The sequence below is a fragment of the Uloborus diversus genome, chromosome 7 (genome assembly GCF_026930045.1).
Source record: "Uloborus diversus isolate 005 chromosome 7, Udiv.v.3.1, whole genome shotgun sequence".
NCBI lineage: Eukaryota > Metazoa > Arthropoda > Arachnida > Araneae > Uloboridae > Uloborus > Uloborus diversus.
Window position 1 is genome coordinate 74,714,715 of NC_072737.1, and position 13,287 is coordinate 74,728,001.

A 13,287-nucleotide genomic window follows, 5' to 3' on the forward strand; every position below is an offset into this window, starting at 1 on the left:
ACCTGGATCTCATTTTAGTGCTCAAATTTTCTACAGTTGAAAATACTCTTTCTGAATCCACGCAAGTTGGTGGTACTGTTAACAATGCGCGATACACCGCTTTTAACTGTCCAGAAGTCCTTCATCTTCAAGTAATTCTGTCTCTTGCGTATCCCTGTGTTTCGTTTATATTGTGTGTATTATTATTATTATTTTTTAATTTATAGCTCGTTGCTGTTTCTTTACGAGAGACAATATTAATATGATTTTTTCTTGAACAGGAGAGGTTTTTCTTTCCTTTTTATTAACACTTTGATTTAAAATTTACGTTAAACTTGACTAAATTTGATCTTGTTAGTGTCTCTTATTCGTTCTCGCTTTCTTTTCAAAATTCTTTACGATTATAATTATGTAAATATCTGAAAATATGTTTCAATTGATTATGCTTTCCCTCTATTCAAATTTTCAAGGCACTATATAATTTCTAAATATTATAATAATATATTACAAAGACATATAATACATAATAATACGTTACTATAATATAAAGTCAAATAGCGAGACGGGACAACAAACCAAAACTGATGACAACAAATTACTGTTTGCTATGCTAACAAGAAAAAGTTTTTGTCAAAATTTAGTACAGTAGAGACAAATATATAAAAAAGAAATCACGAAGTATTACTGTAATAGATGGTTGGAGTAAACTGTTTATTGGACAAATGCATTTAAAATTAACTTTCACAAAAGGGAAAGTGAGTGATCAGGGAAATGGAATTAATGAAAGCATGGTGGACAAAAGTGCACGAAAATGCGATTCATCTTACCATCTAGAAATGAAAATATCATTTTGCAATCTGTCCGCTACTTTTGTTTAATGGTACTCTATTAGTTCGTGCTTTTAAAGCCAAACATGTATATCAATAGATTGATTTTGTTTCTGCATCATGGAAAAAGAAATGTACATATGAAATACTGGTAAATATTTCATAAGTTGAATTGAAAATTCTTTAATATTGAAGCTATTTATTATTTTCAGCTAATACCGAAATTACCGGTATTTTGCGTCAGCAAATACCAAAATTCCGAAATTGCAAAATTGCTCGAAATCACCGTATTCAGTATACCAGTATTGCAATCACTAGTCACTAGACATTTCTAGATTGTAGGACCTTCAGGAATTCCAATTGAACACCCACGTAGCCCGAATGGACTTGGGCATCGGGCCCAGGATCCTCCGAGCCCGATTCTGATGTCATAAGTACTAGATCCATTTGAATTTAATTGTTTTTCCCGTAGGAAGTACAAGTATAACATATAGCACATCAAATAGATAACGTTGCACCCAAAAAAGTGAAAGTTATAAAGTTACATAGCACCGATACTACAAATTTTCTTTTTCCAATCGATAGTTAGTTAACATTATGAAATACCACGAGAGATTATACGTGATTTTCTTCATGATGTATGACTTTATATAATGCTTTTACGCATTTTTCAGGCATCGTATAGACAGTAATTGTCACGTAAATTAGGAAAGTATGTATTATCTTGCTTTACTAATGATAAAGCTGAAAGTCTGTGCCTATGGATTTCTGGATGTCGGGAACTCTGTTACGCGCATAGCGCTTAGACCGTTCGGCCAACTTTCATGAAATTCGGCACAAAATTAATTCGTTGCTTAGAGGTGAGCACCTTTAAGCGATTTTTTGAAAATTCGATTTCTTCTTTTTCTGTGATTTTACTTTTACCACCATTAGTGGATTTAATTATTCTGCACCGAGCGAATCACCATAACGTAGACGAGTAAATTATCGTAACATGGACGAGCAAATTACCATAACATGGACGACAAATTTATATAGCATATTGACGAGAATTTCATCATCCATTATTTGTAAAAATACAGGCGACCAAATGACCTTTTAATTTTCCACTACGACCAAAGCCGTGCAGGTAACGCTAGTCAATAACAAAATACAAACATTTGAAAGAGATTCATTACCCTAACTTTACTATTCATTCGTTTCTTCTTTTTATGCCACATGAGTTAAACACATAACGATATATATATAAAAAAAAATAATTTATATAAAAGCTTATTCCATAACGAAATACATCGGAAATGCAAAGAAAGCACACAGTGAAAAACGTTGATCACTACTTTGTTATAATATTTTGAAAATTCCTTTAATGACCGAAAAACATTTTCTGTTGGTTTAAGAGCAAAGGAACTTAGGAAATGTTTCTGATGTTTAAGTATTATTTTCAGCAAGAACATTTAAAAGAACGAAATATACTATTACAGACATTGCAGCTGCATCTATAAATTTAGTTTAATGCTTCTCTTTTGTCTCTTTGATTGCAAGTACACCTACAAATGCGAGCAGAAAATCAATTACATAAAAAGAAATAGTAACAATTACTTTTTTTCCTTCCTCACACTTCCCTCCTAAACAAAAATAATGGCAAAATTGGAAAGAATTTATCTGATGTAGTAAAGACAATGCATTTTCTCCACATAAAAGATATTTTCAGTTTTATTTTAGTTTGTTTAGTTTTGTTGAAGAAGATTCCGAAAGTAGTAACATATTCTTCTATACTAATTTCATCATGAAATGTTTAGGAAAAGCTCTAAATTCATTATTTTATTTAGAGTACTGGATCTCTCACCAGTTAAAAATAACAATATTAAAATCATTTCTACGTTATAAATGGTAACAGGGTTGTTTCCTTTAGTCCTTTTAGTTAGTAAAATTGATAGAATAAGCAAAAAAAAAAAAAAAAAAAAAAAGCATGGAGCCAGAATTCTTTTTCTCAACAGTTATTAAGCAATCACGATTGCTTATTATTCACACCTGACAGTTTTGAATTCCAATGATTTTATTTTTCCCCCTGCCTCCCTCTGCAGACCACCGTCGGCCGGCCCCTTCCGATGCTGCTCCTCTAACGAAAACCGTCTCGAGGTTGCGTCACTTACTTGGTTACACTTACACACACACACATACGCACGCATACACCTACACATACACCTAAACACACACATATACCTACACACACATACACTGGTGTGCAAAAATTAAGGACGAAGTCGAAAAATTAGCATATCAGCTGAATGAAGAGGCAGAGCGGACAGAAAGACCAATCAGAAGATTAATTACGGTGATGTACGGTAGCACATGCGCAGATATGCAGGCTGACGTAATGGGGGAGTGTCTGAGTAGTATAAAGCATGTTGTCGGTGTAAGATCAGTATTTATGGCAAAGAGATTGCACGCCGTATAGCAGTTAAAATCACACCAAATTGCTGCCTCAGCGAGAAATGGCGAATAATCAATCTGTTAGACGACATCTGGATGCTTTTACCCGAGGTCGAATCATTGGAAAGTTGGAGGAAGGCCGCAGTGTGACAAGTGTGGCTGCAGAGTTCGGAATTGCTCACAGCATCGTTTCACGACTTTGGAGACAATTTCAAACTACAGGAACAGCTATCCGGGGGTTCAGTAGTGGTCGTCCACGAGGAACCACATCCGCAGATGACCGGTATATTGTCTTACAGAGCAGAAGAAACAGGCGGCAGACAGCGGGAGAAATCGCTAGACACACGACACAGGCGACTGCACGACCGATATCGCGTTTTACCGTGGCCAGAAGACTGCACGGTGGTGGTCTGTTTGCACGACGCCCTATACGGTGTGTACCTCTAACGCCTGCCCATCAGAAAAGGCGTTCTCTGTGGTGCCGGGAACACCGGAATTGGAGAGACAATGAATGAGGACGAGTACTCTTTACAGATGAGAGCAGATTCAGTCTGAGTAGCGATTCTCATCGCATACTCATCTGGAGAGAGCGGGGAAGCCGCAATCATCCCTCGAACATCATTGAAAGGGACAGGTATGGAGGTCGCGGTGTTCTCGTTTGGGGAGGCATCATGCTTGGTAGTCGTACAGAAGTTCACATCTTCGACGCAAGTTCAGTCAACGGGACCCGTTATTGTAACGAGGTTCTTCTTCCATATGTGCGTCTTTTCAGAGGCGCTATATGTCCGCAGTTCCTTTTCATGGACGACAATGCACCATGTCATCGCACAGTAGCTGCCGAACAGCTCTTAGAGAGTGAGGATATTGAACGTATGGATTGGCCGGCACGATCTCCGGATCTCAATCCCATCGAGCATGTATGGGATTTTCTAGGCAGACGCTTGACAGCTCGTACCTTACCACCAGTAACGATTCGGGAGCTTCGATTGGCGCTGCAAGACGAATGGGCAGCAATGCCTCAACAACTCATTGACACCCTCATTCTCAGCATGGGCAGACGCTGTGAAACCTGCCTAGCATTCGGGGGACATCATATCCCCTACTAAAGACCGGATGTTTCTTGCTGTGCACCCATCACAGGGATGTTTCGACCTTCAGTCGCATTGCGCTCCATGTTACTTTTTCAATAAAGCCTCTTTTTATCCCTCTGATTTCTCTTTTAGTAAGTGTTACTTACATTACACATGTCCTTACGTATTGGGGTTCTTACGGTATTAAATGTGTTGATTTGGAAAGCTTTTGTACAAAGTTATATTGAAAAAACCGTCTCGTCCTTAATTTTTGCACACCAGTGTATACATACGCATACATACAGACACCTACACATACACATACCTACACATACCCCCACACAAACACACAACTACCCACACACACACATGCCTACACACACATACATATACCCCCCACACACAAACAAACACACGCCAACATACACACACACACTCGTCAGTGCGAAAAAAAATTTGAATTCTAGATGTCAAAGTTCAAATTAATTTTTTTTTTAATTTAATTTCTTTTTAATGTAAGATTTTGGAAATAAAGGCCCGGTTTTTATGATATCACAAGTGATGTACTTTGGCGCGCTACTCCATAGGCGACCTAAATGTTTGCGCTTTGCTCTCAACCGCTTTGCCAGGTCATGACAATTTGCGCGGTGCGTTAATGGCATCAGTGAATGGCATTTCATCACTTGTGATGTCATGTGCAGAAAAGTAAAAAAGGAATTTCCATCTGCGCACAGACTAAAATAAGTGTTAAAAAATATTAAACTTTGTCAAATTATTTGAAAAAAAATGGTTAAATCCTACGTTTTTAAGAAAAAAAAAGCTTTTAAAATTTCGGAAGCAACCCGATTCATACCCCATGATGTGTGTTTACTGCAACATGCCGTAGCGGTTTACATGTTTGGGGACCAATCGCAATGCATTTCTGGAAGTCTCCATAGAGATGTAAATAACTACTTAAAATATTTGTCGCGTGCCTTTGTCATATGGACTCTTCGCAATTGCGACATTTGCGACATGATAAATCCACCGCTGACGGCATGATAATTTTGAAATGTCGCATTTATGGATATAGAAAACTTTATGAATTTCAAATAAGGTTCCACCGTTTAAAGCTCGCAACGGACTTACCCTACCTTTATTACAACATCTCAACTAAATTGCTTTAGGAAACAATACCATTTGTAACACAAAAGCTGGTTTATTATCAAATCGTTTCGTTCGCTCGCTTTATAATCGAGTCATACGTTGTACGAATTCAGTTAAGTTAGAGAATGCTAGTTAACCAGTACTTTTATAAAAAAAAATCAAATACATTAATGGCGAAAAAATATAAATGAATTTGAACGATGAAAGGTTTCAAGACATATGTTTACTCAAAAGGTTGAATAAAAGTAATATCCTAATTGATCCAGCCTTAAAACTAATGCTTTCTTCTATTGTGTAAGGGTGTATGTGTCAAGTGTTTTTTTTTTTTTGTGAGGCATACGAATTTGTTCAAGTCATAACATTTTTAGATAAGGAATTTGATGTTCTTTTTAAATTAACTTAATAATTCTCTTTTTAAAGTTATTTATGTCTGTGTACTGGTTACAATCAAGTTTTTGCACAAGTCATAATCATTTGTACGAGTCATAACATTTTCCGGGAAGGAATTTGACGTTCTATTTAAATTGACTTAAATATTTGCTTTTTTAAGTTATGTATATTTTTTAAACTTTTTTGTCTCTCTATAAGATAAGAATGTAAAATATACGTTGGTATAAGGGAAAGTAGGCTCCTTTAATTCTGGATGTACTTCTCGTTTATTGATAAATTAATTTCATTGAATTTTATCGAACATTACTAAGTAATATTTTAAAATTCTAGGCACGTAATAGCATAATTAACTTAACAAGAATTATTTCTTCTTGAAACTTTGTGGCGAAATAAATGCGACGGTAATTAGAAAGGATAGCATGAAAACAAAGTCAGGCCTTCGGTTTTAATGAATAAATGAATTATACTTCAACAGTCCTTAACTAGATGAAGAAGGCATGATTAAATGAAATGTGCAAACACGTCCTAAATGAGATTTAATTTTGAAGGCAATATTATACTCAAGCAACAAACTCAATTTAACTCATCTAAGATGTGCACGGAAATGTTTATTTTCCGTAAATTCGTTAAATGTGTCGAATAAATCTCTTGTTTTACTTATAAAATTCAGAATGAAATGTAGGGAAAAAGGCAACAGCTGTCCCTCGGTAAATTAAAATGAGCTTCATTTTGTTAAAACCCTAATTAAATTTAATTCTTTCGTAAGAATAAATGGAACAAAATTGATTTCGTTTCGAATTCTGTGGTGATTCTATGTAATGGGTAGAGCACGATTCTCAGTCGTAAATTTAGCGTGGTATTTTTTTTTTTTTTTTACTTCATCTCGAACATTCTGAACACAATACGTTGGAATAACTAAGCTGAAGTATTTTGTTTCTGTGACTTTTCCAATTTCGTTTGCCTTTTCTAAAGCCTTAAATCTCTAACTCAGAGCCATAAGGACGTTAGTCACATTATGATAATTTTACAGGAGAGAGGAAAAGTTTTTTCTCTGGCACATGCAAAAGATGGGACGCGCGCTCTTTCAACTCTGGTTAAAAAATTGAAAAGTTTTTTTTTTTTTTTTTTTTGAAGAATGACGTTTACATAGCTCGATGTGGAATAGGCTTCTACATACAAATACAAATGCGACGACCAGCAACAGGCTCTTGGCCCAGCTAGGCAGGTCCTAGTCAATTTTTTAGTCCTCAATGAAGATCCCCAATGGCCTTCTTAAAGCTATCCACCCCCTTGCTCATTACCACCTCTTCGTGTAAGCTGTACCAAGTGCCCACAACCCTACTAAAGTAGTAGTTTTTCCTTACTTCCAGGTTAGCCTGAGATTTGAATAGCTTACAACAATGACTCCTCGTCCTGCTTTCGGTGCAAAAATTTAATCCATTGACATCACTCATTTTGATAAATTTAAACGATTGAATCATGTCTCCTCTGATCCTCCTTTGCTCCAGGCTATACATACGAGGGAGGACCCAAAAGATACCGGACTAATGGTGTGATGCCAAGAGTGTTCTCCAGCTAGATGGCTCAAGTAGAGACCTTCACAAACCAGCTCTGCAAGTGGTGTCAGTTTAGTTGATAATGGGTGATCGTAGTGTTAGTTTTCTCAGGTGTTGTTGCTTTCTTCCTGCGAAATCGTTATGGCAGATTTGAAAGAACAAACTGTAAATTTGAAATTTTACTTCCTGCTTGAAAGTCGGTAACAGAATAGCTTACCAAATGTTTCAACAAGCTTTCAAGAACGATGCTGTGAGTCGTACGCAATTTTTGGAGTGGTTTGAGCGCTTTAAACGTGGTAGCATGAGTGTTGAAGATCACACTCGTTCTGAGCGCCCTTCAACGTCTCGAAATGATGAAAACGTTGAAAAAATCAGCTAAAAAATCAACGATAGTCGTCGTTTTACGACTGACGAAACTTTGGATGAAACAAGAATGAGTTGGTGCTCACGCGAGCGATCAGAATGGTTTCTTCACCACGATAACGCTCCCTACACTTAGCCTTCACTATTAACCGCTACTTGGCCTCTCAGGGGTCTCCAGTCGTTCCTCGACCCCCGTATTCAGCTGACCTAGCACCCTGTGATCTTTTTCTGTTCCCGAGGATGAAAAAAATTCTTAAATCAAAGCGTTTTGATGATGCAAAGGCTGTAAAAACTGCTTCGCAACTGGTACTGAGCATGGTCAAAGCTAAAGAATTCCAGGGGAGCTTCTAACAGTGGAAAAAAAAGAATTAACAAGTGTATTTCATTTAAGGGTGAACACTTTGAAAGAGACAAAAGAAATTTTGTGAATAAACTTATATATAAATATTTAGAACAAAAATCCGGTTACTTTTGGGCCTCCCCTCGTATTAGTCCTATTAAATCGAAAGTCCTTTTACTAGTCTGGTTACCCTTCTTTGAACCCTTTCCATTGCACAAATATGTTTCCTCAGATAAGGCGACCAAAACTGCACAGCATACTCCAAATGGGGTCTTACTAAACTCCTATATAAAGGCAGAAGAACCTTCTTAGATTTGTTTGAAATAGATCTATTGATATCGGTAGTGGCAGTAACTTTTGAAGACCTAGTGCGATTCGCCGATATAGCGTCCACTCTTTCAAGTAACACCACTATCGGTGGAGTCACGTAGCTACCACGAGAATTTCGACGCCCACTTTCCCCACTAGATAGATGCACCTGGGCTCTATTAGATGTGAATCTGCACTAGGAATTTAATTTTGCCAAGAGATGCTCCATGTCAAACGAGTACTCGAGGGATCTTCTACAAGCCGCACATTCATGCGACATGGACGCTGTCGGTTTTCTGTATCTTGAAAATCCACCGACTGGATCCAGGTTCAATCCTACACCTTTAGGCGAGAGAAGCCAGCGTCTTAACCATTTCACTATTCAATCGGCAATTCGAAGAATTTGAAGTTCACAAAATCACCAATATCTTCATTCTCACGAAAATAAGTGCTTTTACAGCAATCATTGAATTTGCGATTCTGCTCATGAATATTTTACCAGTCTGATTGGCGCTACAGGGTCTGAACTCAATAGCAAACTCATACAGGGTATCCCGAAAATTCGTGTAAAAGCGTAGAAGGGTGATACAGAACACGATATCGCCGCAAGCACATTGTTGAGTGTTGACGCTTAACATCACAAAAATCCAAAAACTGACGAATGCGAAACAGGTAACAAATTAAATACAGAAAGAAGGTTTCACAGAATATTATTAACTAGAAAATCTCCCGTCAAGGTATGACGGTTGAAAATTGCTTCTACATTTGAACGAAGCCATTGCCTGTGTGATGATATTTTTATAGTTGAAATTTTAACCCTAACTCCAGTGGATGAACCCTAAACTCCAGTAGATAGGGCTCATTGTTGACCCCTTTTTCGTTTCTTCATTTTCCTTAAATGACAGTGTTAGCAGGAAAACAATTAAGTTACCGGATGCAGTTCAGCCTTGCCAAAACAAAGCATTTCCCTGCATGTCAAACATTACCAAAAAATATTATCAAACTATGGATCGAGTTTCATTATTGATGTCGTCGGAGAGTTACTCGATCAGTGATTTTTGATTATATGTATGCGGATTTTAAGAAAGATATATTGTGGTTGCTTAAAGTTGAGACGTGAAAGTAATCGTCACAGCTACAATGCAGCGATGGATGAAAACTTGTCAAAATGACTTATTATCAGACAGTTAAGTGCGTTTGTATTACATTTGCAGACACCAATTTTCAAAAACTGCTTAGGGGCCTACTTAAAACCAAATTTTTGTGTAAAATCGTCGATCCGTAAAAGAATTATCAATTTTTGTTACATGTTTTGCATCATTCAGTGTCTGGCTTTGTGTGCATGCAGTGCATCAGCATTATATTTGAGGAGGAGTCATGCAAAAGCAAACATAGTCACAAAACTACAAAAATGAAGTACGGATTGATTTTTATTTGTCAACCTCATTTCTATACGGTTGAGTAGTTGGTTTCACCTTAAAAAAGCATATCTTATTATTTTAGAGCTTTGAAAATTGACGGCCTGTGCATAAATGAACATATCCCCATACATGTCTCCCAAACAAACAAGAACAAATACACTTCAGGCAATTGGGAATCTGTAGTTTGTCATGTGCCTCCTACAATGCACACATTGAATTAATGTTAACTATGACATTTTCAACAGTAACGGAAAAGTAATTCCAGTGTGTAAAACATATATGCACCTTACTCAACTGAAACCTACAAGGTTAAGTAATATAGCTAAAAAGTTGATTACAAATAAAAGTCTGAAGGACAATCGTGGTGGCGATCGATCTAGTAGAAATTCTGTGGGAGGAAAAATATTTTCGAGAGTTTTTGAAAATTGTTAGAAGGACGAGGTCATTATATTTGCAAAAAGTCGAAGATAATTTATTTGCATTCTGATTTTAATGTTACAAAACCTCTTTAAGTTACATAACAGCTCTGTTGATCTAACATTGCAAATAAAGTAGTTTATGTTTCGTATAGTATTTTGCAAGTTTAACGTCTGCTTTAAATCACCAGCTACACTGTTAAAAATGCAGGAAGATTTTCTGGTAATTGTTACTGTAAAATTGCATCGCTAACGCATCGCTGACTTTTACGGTAATTTATACCGGAGAAATAAGCGATTCCAGCGCCATCTGGTTGCTGTGGCCTACCGAGGAAACCGTAAAATTTTACAGTAACATTTGATTTTTACGGTTATAGTTACTGGCAACATGGATGACAGTAACAATTACCGTAAATTTTCCGGAAATTTTTTAACAGTGTAGGGATATTTTCAGCTATTGTAACAGATTAGATTTGAAATTGAAACTAACAGGCTATATATATATATATATTTGATTTTTAGGGAGGTTTTATTAAGTAAATTGGGAAAATAAATTGTAAAGGCAAAAGAGAAATTATCCTAACCCAGTTCATGCAAAAAACCACATATCCTTCTAGTTCAAGCAAAAAAGAACGCATCAAATATTTAACATTAAATAATTAGCATATTTCTTTTAAAACAAGATGTAAAATATTAACACTAGTTTCAAACTAAACAATATTAACATTCTTTTGTTGGTGTAAAGTCCAACATTGGGTAAATAATAGTTTTTCGTGTTTTCCCGAAAGTTTTTTAAGGTGGACCTGTTTGCTTTTGCATGGCACATCCTCACTTGCGAACATGTGTTCCTCTATGATTTTTGCTTGTTACCGTGTCTCAACTTCCCATACAAGTTTATACATGAAGTTTTAGGATGTACATCGAAATAGGAAGATTGGGTGCTGTCAATTGGACGCCGTTAACAATGGGCGCCGGGAACATTGGGCGCCAGGAACATTGGGTGCCGGGAAAATTGGGCCCAATGTGCTTGGCGCTGAAAATGATCCGTGCCCACTGCTCCCGGCGCCCAAAATGCTCGACGCCCAATGTTCCCGGCGCCCAAAATGCTCGACGCCCATTGTTACCGGCGCCCAATCTTTCTAGACCGCTGTACATCATCCAGAGCAGACGAGCCTTATGCAGTACTTAATCACTCAACTGAGTGCGCGTTTACAGATACACATCGTTTGTAAAGCGAATATTGTAAGCGATCTCGGAAAAATATTTAGCGTTATTCATACACATAAATATAATATTTGAAAGATTTAGTGGCACAGTTTTTTTTTGTCTGTACAAATTCAGATTAATCTTATTAAAAAGTAAGTCAGGAAATAGATAAACCGGCAAGTCTTGGTGACATTTAAAACCAGTGGGTGTAAAGTAAGCTTAAGCCTAAAATAATAAAAATCTATCTTTACAAAAGGCACTGTTTATCGTCAAGAACCTACGTCACCTGATTTTTCTCCTAATTTTTTTTTCAACAGTGTCTTTGGCAGAAAAAGTAAATTTCTGCTTTTATTGAAAGCTTTTGTACATTCTGCCTGGGGGATTCTTCATGGTTTCGAAGAATATGTAAAAACGTTATTCGTACATGCTCATAGTTTAAACGAATGTGTTTTTTTTTGTTTAAACTTTTGTTTTGCGCATAAAATGTTCGTGTTTTTACAGAAAAGGTGGGAGTGATGTGCCTGTAGCATTACTATATTGGGAAATTCATTATAGAGTTAAATTTATGAACTGGAGTATTTTTGTTATAAAACCTTCCAGGTCCTATTTCAAAAACTATTGTTTGAGACTCGAAGCACTTTTTGATTTTGTTTCTGATAGAAATGTTACCTTAATATTTACAGGAATAAATTTAATATTTCCTTGCTTTATAAAATACTTATCTTTATTCTCTTCAAACATCACACAACATACACAAAATAATAGTAGCAATATTTAAGAAGTTATATCCTCTTTCTATAAATGAGGCAGTAAGAAGCATAAGGATATAAGTGGAAAAACTAAAAATTTGGCGATAACCATTACATAAGGCAGGTGAACCTCTCTTTTGTCTTGATGCAAGAGATTGCACTAGTAGCCGTAGTAGCTGCTGTTATACAGCATGATTTATAAAACTTTTCAATGAAAGTCTACCAAGGCCCTTAGGGGGCCATTCATTAATTACGTAAGGATGATTTTGGCAATTTTTGATCCCCCTAATCCCATGTAAGGATGAGTAAGAACTTTCAAACACCTTCCCCTAATTCTTACGTAAGATTCCATTTCGTTTTTCAAAATAATAAATAGTTGCCGAGATACATAATGCGATTGTTTTATTATATTTTACGCTATTCATTCTTTATAAAACAAGTAAAACACAGCTCATCCTAATACGTTTTTTACCTTTTAGGTGCGAATGATATATGATCCCTGCCAAATCATTTTATCGCTCGATTCCTATTTTAAAATATCGACTTGGAAAATATTACGTAAGAATGGGTTTGACTCCCCCTCCCACAAGTAAGGGATTGTAGAGATTTTCCCATCCCCCTCCCGCTTGGGACGCTTACGTAGTTAACGAATCGCCCCTTATCTTTAAAGGTGTATTACTCAAAACTTGAAAATGTCCACTTACATCCCTTTGCTTCTATGATTTACTCTTGATTTGTGTTCAGTAGTTTAGCAGTAGATACTCCCTTCTTCCAAAATTAGTTGTAACACTTGAATACTTGAACTGATTACTCATACTGCTTTTAGAATTTTGAACAGTTTTTAGAGATTTCTGGGAGCTCTGCTACAAGTTAACAATACTGCCAATCATTTTTTCTTTCGCTTGTTAAATCAGTACTTTATTAGTTTCAAAAACAGAGAGTTCGCACACTCTTAAACCAAGCCCTACTGTATAAGGACTTCACCAATGTAAGACTTCAATAAAATTCCGAAACCTTACAGATTTTTCTTTTTTTTTCAGGTAGCGTACACGATTTCATTTCTTCTTTCATTACTAGCGTTT